The sequence below is a fragment of the Octodon degus genome, unplaced genomic scaffold (assembly GCF_000260255.1).
Source record: "Octodon degus isolate 3935 unplaced genomic scaffold, OctDeg1.0 scaffold00054, whole genome shotgun sequence".
NCBI lineage: Eukaryota > Metazoa > Chordata > Mammalia > Rodentia > Octodontidae > Octodon > Octodon degus.
The window spans coordinates 1816923-1830586 of NW_004524630.1; the positions used below are offsets into that span (position 1 = coordinate 1816923).

The 13664-nt window shown below is 46.0% G+C and overlaps 1 pseudogene; it reads right to left on the reverse strand.

The window, feature by feature from the left end:
* Nucleotides 1–965: 965 nt before the first annotated feature.
* On the reverse strand, nucleotides 966–11283 carry LOC105742466 (annotated as a pseudogene).
* Nucleotides 11284–13664: the final 2381 nt, after the last annotated feature.

Here is a 13664-nt window from a genome sequence, read left to right on the forward strand (position 1 = left end):
GGGCAGACATTACTGAGATCACGTGGCCTAATCAGCTCAGGTAGCTCGGTCTCTTGATCACAGCCACATGCGGTGGCAGTCCTCGCTTTCTCCGAAGACACCTCTGCCAACGCTGGCGGTCTGACTGTGGCGTCCGCGCTAGGGCCACGCTCGCCCGGGACTCCTCACGCCTGCGCCCAGCAGGCTGCGTGCTGGGGCAGGTCTTGGCTGCTGAAACCAGCGCCCCGCAGCGCAGGGCCTTCTCTCTCCCCCCTCCCCCCGGCTGGCCAAGACCTTCTGGGGAGCCTGCACCCCAGTGCTCCCGGATGGATGGAGGGCAGATCCTCGTAGCTCCGCCTCCCGCTCCTCCGCCCTCCCTCCGGGCACCACCCCAAAGCGTCCCACTCGTCTAACTCTGCCTCAGCATCTCTGGGGCGGGACTTGAGCCGATGCAGCCCATTCGTCTCCACCCGCTGCGAATCCACTTGTAAACCACGTCGAGCACAGGAGGAAGCCACATTGGCCGCTCCTTCCCGTGATGTACGCAGAAGGGTTTCTGAGCATTTAGATGAAAATAATTTAAAAACATAACAAGCAATTATTTTCGCTGCTGAACAATATCTTCCATTAAAGAAGAATGCATTTAGGAGATGGTGCAAATGAATGAACTGGATTTATAGACTTGAACCAGGCAATTCAGCCCTTCCTGAACAGTTGCGAGACAACTGCCCCACAAAAGCAGCCAAATCCAAATGCATAAAACCTGTTGCCTTTGAAAAGCCTACTTACGTACAAACGGAAAATGACATACTAAAGTGATTTGAATATCATTACAAGGAAGTTATTTTCTCTAGTATGTAGATGAAGGTAGTAAGTTGTTATCATAGACAAATCCATAAAACCAGGGAACTGAGAAGTTAAGTTTGCTTTTGGGTCTGAGCACCTGGTTCGGGTAAGCAGGAGAGGCTGGTGTCCGTTGTGACACATTAATTCTGAGCAATCTGCCCCTTGAGCGGCACCTCATCTAGCGCCCGCCGACCCATCTAAGCAGGACAGAAAGAGCAATCAGTATGAAGTGGACAATCAAGACAGTGCTCTCCTCGTAAATCATGGCAATTGCCTCAGAAAGGACAGCCCAGAGAGAGGCCCGAGGGTCAACAGACATTGCCATCTTCACTTAATGTGACTCAAAAATGGGAGAGAAGCATTCTCAGTTTTGTTTTGCCTGGAAAATTGCACTGAGAAATAAACACCTAGAAGAAAAAAGAACACTCCAAACTATCATTTTTGTGAAAGAAATTTTCATCAAGGCAATTGCAAAAGGGCCGAAGCTCTTGGGTTAGGATCTAATAATGCACTTCATTTTGTGTTATCCACTATCTCACTTTGTAAAGAGTTCATTGATCATTGCAAAACATAATAGATACATTAGAAGGTCTATCCAGTTTTTAAAAAGGAAATCATGCGCAGTTTTCCCAGTTAGGATGAAAACAGTTGATGCTTTACTTCGAATTTGGTGAATACGACGGGAAGTTACTTGCGTGAAGATGCAGATGAGATGTATTACATCACTGTCCGCATTTTATTCAGACCAATGCTTCGGGGAGTGCCCGTGGGAAGACAGTACGGAAATTAAGTCCAAAGCCTGAAGGATCCTCTGAAGCAGCAGAGAAGTACTTAGCAATTTTATGCATATTCAGTATTTCAAAGAACATCTAGGATACATTCAGAATCAGAGATAATTCTGATTCTTAGCAACTCTTTTATATGAAAGGAGATAAAGTTAACTTTAATTGGATTTAAAGTGCTTGGTTTTATGAACTAGTTTAGAAATTTGAATATTAGCCAGGCAGGCAAGGCCCAGCTGAAGAAGTGTCTGCGTACGTGCTGTCAGGGGGATGAGGAGCGAATGTTAGGCTTGCAAGGTGGTGCTTTGGGATCATAGAACAGTGACAGGCTTGGGGGGTCCACGGGAAGGTGGGGGGCGTCCACAGCAGCTCAGGTGCAGAGCCCTTGGCCTGGCTTCTGGGGAGAACCTGGCTCTTGGGGCTGTGGCCTAGTGGTTGAACTCTGCGTGTGAAGTCTAAGACACAGGAGGACTGCTTTGTTTTCTTCATCCTATTCTTATTACAATAGCAGTAATAAGAACATCGGGTGGCAATAGTAAGAAGTTTCTTTTTAATATACTCTAAAAATATCCCAGAGCTGGAGATGTGGCTCAGTCATAGAATGTTGGCCTAACATGTGTGAAGCCCTGGGTCAATCCCATGTACCACCCGACACACACATGAAGCACAATAACTATAATTTAACCTCAATTTTTAATGGTAAGAAAATTAGGCCAATATTCAGAGATTTTTCCAAATAATTATACTCATCAATAGCTGAATTGGGATGAGGAATAAGGTCATTTCTCTCTCTCTCTCTCTCTCTCTCTCTCTCTCTCTCTCTCTCTCTCTCTCTCTCTCCCCCCCTCTCCTTTTTTTGTTTCTTTTCTTAATATCATCCCAGATAACTACTTGAGGAATCAGGGATTCCTCTAAGCACGATTCAGCCACTCAGAGGCAGAAGTTCCACGATGACTGCTGGAGCAGCGCGGCATGCTTGAGTAGAGCAGAGAAGGTCACGGGCTGCGGTGGGACGCAATGATGGCAACAGTGCAGAGCAGTGGGGAGCAAAATGCAACTAACACTTCACATTTGTTTTCTCCAGAAAAGAGAAAATACTCCACTGGACTTAGCACCACTGCTTTGCTGGCAAAGTGACTCTATAACTTTGAAGCTGGTAGTATCAATATTCCTTAGCCAATACCATTCCTCTGTTGTAAGTCTAATGGCTTTCTCGTTCCTATTATACTGAGAAGGATTTCTCTCTGACCAGTTACTGCCTTGCTGTCTTTATGTGTTAATCAGCAGGCTTCACCAGCATTAATAGTCCCAGCATCCGTTCTGTGCCCAAGTGGAAAACTGTAGTGTTCGGGGTTGTCGTGTCATTGCTGACATTGTTGTGTCATTGCTGGGCTCCATGGTGAGCTGGACTTGTACCCTGAGAGGTGAGATGTTTCTGCCTCATTATCTTCAACAGTAGGATTCTAAGTTCTGTCTTAAAAAATAGGTCAGTGCTGGGTACAAGGGAGGGCACTACAAATGACACCATCTGGCTGAGGCCAAAGAAAACCGAGCTGTTATCGCTGACAGTACAGCACCACCCAGCAGAGGCTTTAAAGTATGAATCATTAGAAATGCTGTAATATTAATCCATGTTTTTTAAACTTTTATAAATTCATATAAACTAAAATTGACTCTAGTGGGGTCTGATGCTGTGAGTTGTAGTATCCTCACCTCTTCCAGCCACATAACGGCCATTCTACTGGACACAGAGGAAGGGGAAGACTCATCGCCCCCCACCAGGGCTTCCAGGCTACCGCTAAACCATCTTCCAATGCCCGGCCTCCCTGCAAATACAGACCTATTCTAACAAGTGTATGCCTTTCCCAGAACACCACACGTACGGAGTCAGGCAGTAGGTAGGTTTCAATATAGCTGTTTTCATTTAGCAAAAGTCAGCACGAATATCCAAAATTTTATTCAGGAAATAATTTCTAGACTTCTGTGCCATATTTTGTACTTCAAATGTCCCAGAAAATGACCATGTGTCAAAGGGTGTCACTGTTGGGAGGTACTACAGCCTTAAGAGCTGGGGCCAAGTGGGGCTTCTGGGTTCCTGGGCGCCATGGCTTTGAAGGGGATTATGGAGCCTGGGTCCGCTCCTCAGTATCTTTTTTCCTGGCCAGGAGGTGCTTCCGTCCCACCTTGTTCTCCCTGCCAGTATCTTCTAGCACATGCGCCAAAGCCTAGACTCAGTGGACCTGCCTGGCCATGGCCTGCCCTCTCCAGAACTGCAAGCCAACATAGACCTTTTGTGTTCATAAGCTGGTTGTCTCAGCTTTTATGGCGATGGAAAACTATCATGTCCTGACCTACGTCTTTCGCATCTTATACTTTACGCATGAATGAACTGAACTGCAGAAAGCAGGGGGTGAAAACCTTCACAGCTGGTCTCTGTACCCACCAAGCTTTCTTTTTGGTGTGGAAGAGAGCTGAGAGCCCAGTGGCTTTAATCCTGTCATTATAGCCCTGAGCTCTGGCCAAAAAAGACTACAGACACAGAAGAAAACCTGCGAAAATCAGTTCTAGATTTCATGGTGGCAAGCCCAGTGGGATTAGTTGTCTCTGACTGCTAGCTACACAGAAAGGCAAGTCTTCTAAAAATGAACAGACTGACGATGTCCTTATTCCGTAGGCTTTCTTTTACATTTCATAGTCTCAAGTTAAAAAAACTCAGAAGGATGAAGGCAAGGCTCTGAATTTGATCCTCACTACTGCAAAATAAGTGAATGAATGAATGAATGAATGAATGAATATCAATAAAAATGAAAACTAAATCAAGTTCCAAGTCCCACTATGATTAGCTGCCAGCCATATACTATACTTAATTTATATTATGCAAACAACAAGGAAATGGACTGCTACAGAATTAGAGCAATTCTTCCTTAGGCATTTAAGGGAGAGGCACAGAAGAATAAAGTGTTAAATAAAAGGTGCAGTCTCTCTCTCTCTCTCTCTCTCTCTCTCTCTCTCTCTCTCTCTCTCTCTTCTTTCTCTTTTCCCCCTTTCTGATCCTCCCTCCTTCTTCTTTCTCTCCTCTAATATATATTACATAAAATATATTTTGTAAGTGTGTAGAATAACATGCAAATACTTTTATCTGTAGAATTATAAGAAACAACACTAAAAACTACTTGCAAGCTAAAAGAGCTTGACTTTGGAACAGATCCTGGTGCTGTCAGGAAGAGATAGGTTTGTGTATGAACGAGCAAGCTTACATGCTTCTTCCTACAGTTCTTTAGCCTCTTTCATTCAGATGTAGAGGAACCTTACATTTCTTCCCCTTACGTCCCTTAGCTAATGAGTATACCTTAAATCTTTTCACGCTGCTCTGTGCTCTTTGGGTAATCACCCTTTGCAGCTCCTCCTAAGGAAGAAGCCTGCAAATGCTGTGGACTCACTTCGAAGGGTCATGTTGAATGCCAGGACGAGCTGGCTATGTGACAGGGACAGGAAACATAATGTGATCCATCACACAATAACTGACAATGCAAAGAAAAGAGAATAAATACAAAGTGATCAAGAAATTAACGCTGACAATTGAAGCCGAGAGTTCACAGTACTGACGGGGAGCGGAGAAACTGTGATGTAGCCAAGCTTCGTGGGAGGCAGAGACCCCGGGCCACAGGAGGAGGCAGCGGCCAGGACCGAGGCCTGCATCATCTCCTTAGCATGAAGCTGTGTCCTATGGTGATGAGCAAGAGGCCTGACATGCCTCGTGCGGGACCTTGCTTGTGACGTCCCTGACACAGGAACATGGACTCACAGTAGCCATCCACCCTCTTCCTCTAACCGACGAACTGCTCTGAGTCTCCCAGTCTGTGGACTGAAGCTTTAGATGCTAGTCAATAAAAACTGAGAGGAAAGATTCCCTGTGCAGTTTTGGTTTGCTTTGTATTGTTTTGCTTTTCTGTTGAAAATGCATTCACTGATCGTATACAAAATAAGGAAAACCTTATATATCACAAGCAGACAGTATGCCCAGCAATAAATACCTGGCTGGGGGCAGGTCATGTGTTACCCACCTGGACAAAAATTTAGCCATAAATACTATGTGGGACACAAGTGGGCAGCCACTGAGCCCAGGCCCCTAGCTGCCCTACACTGGGGCAGGCTCCCAGGCCTCACCCCTCCCAGCCAGAGCCCAGCACACCGCACTCAGATCTTTATGGGACCGCCCCACTGGTAGCAAACCCCAGAGTGCCCTTCGGCAACTGCCCGGGCTTTAGCCCTTGGCTGAACTCCGCTTGGACACTTCTCATCACAGGGAGCCTGACAGAGGGGACATGGTAGCCCTCGTCCTGCCATCCTAAGTTGTCAGGGGAAGGCATTCTGTGTCTACTCTCATTCAGTCCAAGGCTTCAGGGCCCAGCAGGTGGAGGGAACAGGAGAGGACAGGGCTGGGCCACGAGGTGGTGACCGAGTGGAGAGGCCAGCTGGGCCAGCACGCACGGGGAGCTCTCGGGCTGTGGAAGCAGGAGCCTCCATGCCAGAGTGCAGGCACGCCCCGAACGTCAGTGTGGCTGCTCCAGGGCTGCGCAGAACGTGTGCAAGTCTGGCCAGGCAGATGCAGTACACACCCGGGGCAGGCCAGGCCTGGGAGCTTGGGCAGCCTGCTTCTGGGCCACTAGGAGAGCGCTTGCTTCTTTGTTTTATCATAAATGAAAGCAGTTTTCTCTCGTGAAGTCAAATCTTACTTTTATCTATTGAATATGGGCAGAAAAGAAATATGGGTTAATAAGATGCCTGCACAACAAGTAACTATCGGTTGTCTTTAAACCTCTAAGTAGAAGCAATTAGTATTGTAGACACCGATGAACAGACTGTCTCTGAGCGGGAGCCCAGCAAAACCACTTTAGACACAAGGAAAGTAAAAGAAAAATGGCTCCAACGTATTTGAGTAGTTTCACCTCTTTCACTTTTTTTTCTTACATAACGATCCCTTCTGTCCGTGGAGAGAGCGGTTTCCGCTCTTGTGGACACCAGGATCAGCAGACAGGCCAGTTGCTGCCGTAACGTAGTCAGTGCTTGCGTCTCAGCTGCACACACCTGCCCACGGGCCTCCAGTCCCCTCAAGACTGCACAAAGCACACAGTCAAGAGCTGCGTACAATTGATGTGGCATATTCCTTTAGTTCCGATGACAGGAGAAATGTCCTCGGGTTCAGAACAGATTGATTAGAAAACGACTTCCGTCCGTGCTTGCTCGCGTCCGTGCCTGTGGAGCCTACGGGCATAGAGGGCCAGCTGCGCGCTCCAGCTCCTCGAGCTTTCGATTCTGGTGTTCTGCTTTCGAACCCTTATTCCTTCTTCAGAGTTCACCTAACAACACGTTTTCAATAGAATGTTTTGAGTTACTTGGCCTTAGTTAGCTTCAGGGTAACTGAGCTTCTTCAGCAGCATCAGTGACTCTCTGCTTGCGGCATAGTCGCGTCTGTGCTCGTGTTTTGCCTCTTCTAGATTCTTAATCTTTCCAAATAAGATGTGTTTTTTTCACTTCCTCTTGAAAGACATGCTGTGTTATCTCTCCATCGCAGTACTTTTCCATTCATGTGTCGCACGTTGGGTAGGGGAGGAGCAAGATCAAACATACCAGGAGAGTCCGTGTTCCTATCAGAGCCGGGGGCGGGGGTGCTGGCTAGCTCAGATGTTTCAGTGCCTGCTTATGCAACGCAGTCAGGCGCAGTAGACCGCAGTTCCATCCCCAGCTCCACACGCTTTACCAGACCCGCCCTTAAGGCAGCCCAAGCCAGCCAAAAATACATAAATAAATAAATAAGAATCCTATATCAGAGACAATATCTCAGAGACATTTCAAATTACAGAAGAGATTCTCTTTAAGGGAAAAGGGGAGCATGTGTTAAGTAAACATCCTTAAAAAGTAAGTATAATTAATGTACAAATATAAACCATTATGAACAGGATAGAGAAGCAGATACTTCTGGAAAGGGAGATTAGAGTTGGCCAGAGTAGAAGGGATGAAGATGAGTCATGTCTAGATGGCACAAGCGACCTCAGGCAGAAGGGGCCGGCGTGGGACGCTGCCCAGCTCACACGACAGCGCACACCTGCCAGCGAGTGCGGACACACCTGACACTGAGCAGCAGGGACGCAGCCGCAGCCCTCTGATCGGTGGGAGAGCGCGGAGCTACCGCAAAGTACCAGGATCCGGTGGCTTTTCTTACAGCTTTGAAAGCTGAGAGTTCAAGAGCCAGGTTCTGGCCAGCTTCCTGGAGACGGCTTTGCCTTGGTTCTCCGCTGGGTTCTTGCGAGCCCTTTCTTCAGAGCACACGTGGAGAGTGAAGGAGGGCGAGGGCACGGGGCCCCTCCTCCTGTGCGGACACTGGCCCACCATCGCACTCTGGCAGGAGGGAGTCGCGCCTCTCCCAGATTCACGGGTTGCGCCCTACCCTTCAAGACAAGTGCGTGTGGAGAAGCAGTTCTAAAGAGGCGGGCAGAAAGAGGCTGTGAGTCCTGGGCGCTGCCCTGCGCAGGCTGCAGCTGCCGTGACAGAAGGGCCGCCAGAGCCTCTCTCTGCAGTAGCGTAGTGAAAAGGCGGTCATCTTCAAGCTGAGCAGGGAGCCCTCACTAAATCACTCAGCACTATAGTTGATTACACTTCCTAGCCTCCAAAACTGAGATCTAAAGTCCTGTTGTTTAGGCCTCCAGTCCATGGTATGCCACTGCAGCAGTTCAAGCAGAGAAATGCAGGGCCTCACACCTACAACCGCAACTCCCTCTTTGTGAACCCAGCTTCACATGCAGCTTCACAGGGGTTAAGCATATGCGTTTTAGGGGGACACCCGCATTTAGTCCACGGCGGTGCCTGTGGGGTGGGCCCCACACCTTGCTGCACTGCAGTTTCCTCAGGAGCTCACCCCGTTCCAGGGGGACGCACTGTCTGCAGATGCCCCGACCTGGCCTCCCCTGCCTTCTGCCTGTGCCGCCATCCCGGGGCTGCCCCGACTTCCATGGCAAAGGGCTAGGTAGGTTTCCTGACACAGAAGGGAGACCGTGGTATGGGAGAGGAAAGTTCCCTCACCCATTCAGGTGTCACTCAACGGTGGGACCAAGAGTCCCCGTCTGGTTTACTGAAAACAGAGCCATTTCCTATTTCTGTGTGTTAAGTTGATACCTCCCAGGTTGACATTCTAGAAAGAGCTAGGGCACTTCATCACCCACACTCCATTTCAACCTGTTCTAGATTTTGAAATCCACAGAACACAGTCTTCTTTAAAGAGAGAGAAACCTTCCTCTCAAGGTCAAAAACTAATGGCGGATGGAAAATGAGTTGTCGGGACCATAGAGCCAGCCAGAGCTAGTGGCCCGCTCTTTGTTCCTGAGCTGTTCTGTGAGTGACTGCCTTCAGCCAGTGCTTAAAATCAGCGATGCTGAACAATAGGAATGAAGTATGAGTCACTGAAACAGAATATTATTCCAAATACTCATGTAACAGGGTATCTCTGTGCATGTTCCCATCAAGCCAGGTGGAGTTTATTTGCTCATTTTCCTGTTTGATTTCTTTTTGTGAAATATGTATAGAAAATAGCGACATGGCCAAAAGCAGGTGGAAAAATCTGCCTGTATCATTCACAAACATTATCATCAGCCGCTTGGTGTTTGAAAATTAATTATAGGCAGAGTTCTCCCTGTCCTCGGAAGCACCATATATTATGAAGAGATAGAAGGAATTTTAATGAGAACGTTGAGTTTGTCCGGACCCGGTTAGGATTCACGGTTGAGCGTTGCGCTCCTCCTGCATCTGCAAAGGTCCCTCGGGCTTTTCTTTCCACTGTCTGCAGTGACCCCAGCGGCCTGTCTGGGCAGCATCGTTATGTGCTGCAGGTTGACCTGGAGCACACCGCCTAAATCCTCAGAATCACTGTTTAGTGGGGCACCGCAGCCCACCGCCCCTCCGCGTACTGCCTCACTTCCTCGTGGGTCCGAAGGCAGAAGGCCGGAGGAGGAGCTGGGGTGGCAGCTCAGGGAGAGCCCACAGGTGAAGGTAGGTGCTGACAAGGAGAGACAAAACAGAGGAGATGGCTCCAGAGAAGCGGATGGAGCCCTGTCCCGGTGCGGAGGCAGGCCCGGGACGCACCGCGCTTTCCATCTGAAGAGGAATCTGTTCGTACCCAAAGAAATGGTGCGGAAAGCTTGCAAGACGCGTTTCCTGGCTTCCAAATGCACTGCACCAGTAGGGCGGATTTGATCAAGAGCAGTATCATTATGTAATAAGGCTGGTAAAGTATTAGAAATTATAGCTTTGAAATTTTCTCTTTTGTACTATAAATACTCCCAGTGAGTCCAGCTACCTGAGCGAAGTCGGCTGCCACGCAGTGCAGAGCGCGCGGAAGCAGGGCAGAAGCAGCGGCGACCCCGCGCCTGCTCCGCCTGCAGCTACCGCAGCACGCTGAAAACGAGTAAGAGTTCTTACTCCGGAGCCATTCTGGAAAAATATGTAATAGAAAAAAACATTAGGACGCATATCGCGTTCCGCTTGTCCAGAAAATCAGTATTTCAATGCAAACAATGCATTGTATGATATTGTTGTTGCCATGTTAATTGTATAAATTCATGTAAGTTGAGATTTTGAAACTCTAAGAAAAACGATCATATGTAATTATAACTGATTGCGTTCATTGTTATGAAAATGTCACTCCAATACATTTATGGAAATAATGACTCAGTAATGATAAACAGGATTTCTCAGACACATAACATTAAATATAGCAAAGGAAGGCATTATTTGACTACAGCTCTGGAATAGAAAATTAAGCTTAATTAAATTAGAGAGTAAATTGCTGTTAAGTCACTGGTTATTGTCCCTGGAGCTTGACAAGATGACTCAGTGTTCTATCCTTTGCCATCAATTAATATTTAAATAACTGTTTAAACAGATTAGCAAGCACAGAATGAGTTAACTTAATTTTGTCTGTTGTTGAAGTATAATTTGCTGTTCTCTATTACTGTAAAAACCACAAAATATTATTAGAAATATTATGTTAAGAAGAAGTAGGTACAGCAATGCTGAGACAAACCTGGCCTTTTTCCTATAATTCATTTCTTTTTTTTGCATTTATTTTATGCATAATTTATGCCTGTGCCATAAGTTTTTGTTTCTTCAGGGATATCTTTCTCTTCTGTGCAGGTTCCTTCTCTGGTTTAGGAACAATTTGTTCCTGTTCAGCAAGGATCATCTCAATGTGGCAGGGGTAGCTTGTGTATGGATTAATCCGGCCATGAGCTCCGTAAGTACAGCGGTGCCTCTTGGGTACTTTGTTCACCTGAATGTGTTCAATAACCAGAGAATCTACATCTAAACCCTTAAGTTCAGCATTACCCTCTGCATTTTTAAGCATGTGTAGCAAAAATTCAGCACTTTTTTTGGGCCACTGACCCTGTGTCCAGCCCCACTGTTTGGCCTGGGCACACCTACCAGCTCCACCATTGTAACACTAGGATGGTACACACTGCTTCTTTAATGTGACATCCTTGAGATCCTTGGTGGCTTTCTGGATATGCATACCCTTGGTGGCCGGGGCAGTTTCACATGTGTTCTTAAAGTGAACATGAAGATTTGAGCCTCTCGATTTGCATGATTTTGTGGCGTTTTCTGGGCTGAGAGAGTAGCAAAGCATTTTCATAGTCACCTCAGGCTGCTCACAGGAGGAGGACTTTTCTGTAATTCTTTTTTTATTTTATTTTATGATTAGTTTTATTGAGAAAGAGCAATGAGACAGTTTCAAAACCAATTAATAGGATGCTTCAATAATTAATACATTGCATATTGTTATCTTCTCAGTGGTCACTCATAGTAAAAGATGCAGACAGGATATTGTGTCCAAATACTATTAGTACAAATCTTTCTTGTCATTGAATTAAGAGAAAGTAGCTGTATATCTATCCTAAATATTTTGTATATACAAATACAAAATGGTCCTTCCTTTGTATCCCCTTTTTGTTTAGTTTTGTTAGAGATGGGTATTCCATTGCCATTTAAATATTGTAGGTGCATGAATTTAGCAAAATAATTCAAATATAGTCCAGTAGTGCATAACAGTAGTGGGTTATCCACAGGACTGGCAGTGTCAGAAGTTGTTGACTTGAGCCTTTCACAGCTCAGCATATTAATATGACTTTACATTTATACCTCATTTTTATAATTTTCTGCTGGATGGTTAACAACAAGATAAAGCAAGACATATATAACAAAAATTGTAACTTTTATATCTGATAAGGTCAGTCAAGTACCCTCAGGATTTATCCTGTTACCCTGTACTGCAGTTGGTAGATTCTTTATCAGTGTCAGCCATTTGGATGAGTCATGGCCATTGCTTGGCCAATGTGCTCTCTGTGAAAGCCTGAGAGAATGCCTTCTCTCCATGTGACTCTCCTTAGGCACACTATACATTATCGATCACATTCCTCTGTGTCTCCATAATCTCCTTGATCAGAAAATTTGGGAAACAACTGAGTTACATGATGTTACAGTACAGGTTCTCATATGTCCTGATTCTTCACTGACCTTGAAAGGCTAGGGCAAAATGTTGGGCTGTCCTTGCAGCCCTGCTTTTTCTCTAGGTTTTAGTCTGCAAACTTAGGTTGTTAACCCTCCAGAAGAGAAGCTTATTATTACCCTACAACATATGCAGTTGGGTTTAACCTCACTATCTGTCTGAATATCAAACATTTTAGGTATAACATGGAACAGGTATTTTCCATCAAGTATTGATATGTTAAACTTTAAGTCCCTACAGAATATGGAGAGAAAAGTTTTTTAAATGAAAAATATTTGAAAATATGAATAAACACATATTTTTACACAGAAATTTAGAAATCTAACCACATACAGTATTGTAGCAGGACAGTCCTGTGACATTTTTTCCCTTGTCTTTTTTTTCATTTATTACCCATTTAAAACAACAACAGAGCTTCCTGCTATACTGCGCCAGTGGGACCTGCCAGTCGCAGGCCAGGCGCAGCGTGGGTGAGACCCTCTTTCACCCCCTTGGGGCCCCCACACCACTCCACAGCACCCCTCACCCCGCCAGCCCAGTAAGAATTTCAGCCACTTTTTGGGGACACCTAGATCCAGCCCTGGCCCAGGTCCAGTGAGTGTATGGGAGAGCTTCCTCTCCCCCCTACTCCACCTTGTCCCCTCCAGACTCAACTCAGGCCTGGACTACAGGCCTGGGGTGAAACCCTGCAGCTGCAATCCCTGCAGAGAGAGTAGGGGACAAAGCCTCCCAGCTAGTCCAGGAGCAGAACATCTTGCCAGAGAGGCACAATAGGATCAATCCCAAGGGCGGCAGCAGGAAGGTGCTGAGCACAGCAGCCAGATCCAAGCCAGGCACAGCAGGATAGATCCAAACTTTGTAGATCTGCACCTGAACTTCAGTAGGTGCTAAGATTATAAGTGCACCAAAGCTCTACAACAAAGGTCAGAAAACAGTGCTACACAAAATGACAACCAGAAGGAACAAAATGCAATCTCAGACCCCAAGCCCACCCATAACAAGTGCAGAGAACACTAACTCAGAACAAATTGGGAGTCACACAGCTGAAATTAATGAATCAACAGCTGTGAAATAAAGAAACAGCTGCAGAAAGGTATAGAGGAACTTAGATTGGAAATGAAAAAGGAAATCCTTGAATTAATAGCATCTGTAGTAAAAAATCAAATACAGACACATATAGAGGAAACCCAGTGCCCACCCAGAAGAAGTGAAGAGGACACTAGCTCAGCTGAAAAGTATGAATTAATAGTGTCAATAGTAAATAAGCAACAGCAGAAAGTTATAGAGGAACTCAGAGCTGAATTCTTTTTTACTAGCTCAGCTCAAAAGTATGAATTAATAGCGTTGATAGTAAATAAGCAACAGCAAAAAGCTATAGAGGAACTCAGAGCAGAATTATTTTCTGAAATAAAAAAAGAATTCTCTGAACTCATAGCATTTGAAGTAAAGAATCAACTACAAAAACATAGGGAGGAAGCCCAAACTGAAGAAAACACTGCAGT